Consider the following 259-nt stretch of genomic DNA (forward strand, 5'->3'; position numbering starts at 1 on the left):
CGGCGTAACGATACGCCGGCGCAGATTTGAAATGACGGCGTGCCGTAAAAGCTACCTGAATCTACCCAAATGCGTGTTTGTTAGGCCCTACAAAACGAATAAAGTACTTGAAAAATAAAAAGCACGAACAGTTGATATACGATGAGTGACGGTGAAGCTAAACGATCGCAGGTTTCATTTTGACGAATGACTCCTGTTAACCCTTATTGTTGTCTCGTTGCTTCCTCCTCTCACTTCCTCTAACTGATAGAAAAGGGAC

Source organism: Rana temporaria, chromosome 3 (genome assembly GCF_905171775.1).
Source record: "Rana temporaria chromosome 3, aRanTem1.1, whole genome shotgun sequence".
Classification (NCBI taxonomy): Eukaryota; Metazoa; Chordata; class Amphibia; order Anura; family Ranidae; genus Rana; species Rana temporaria.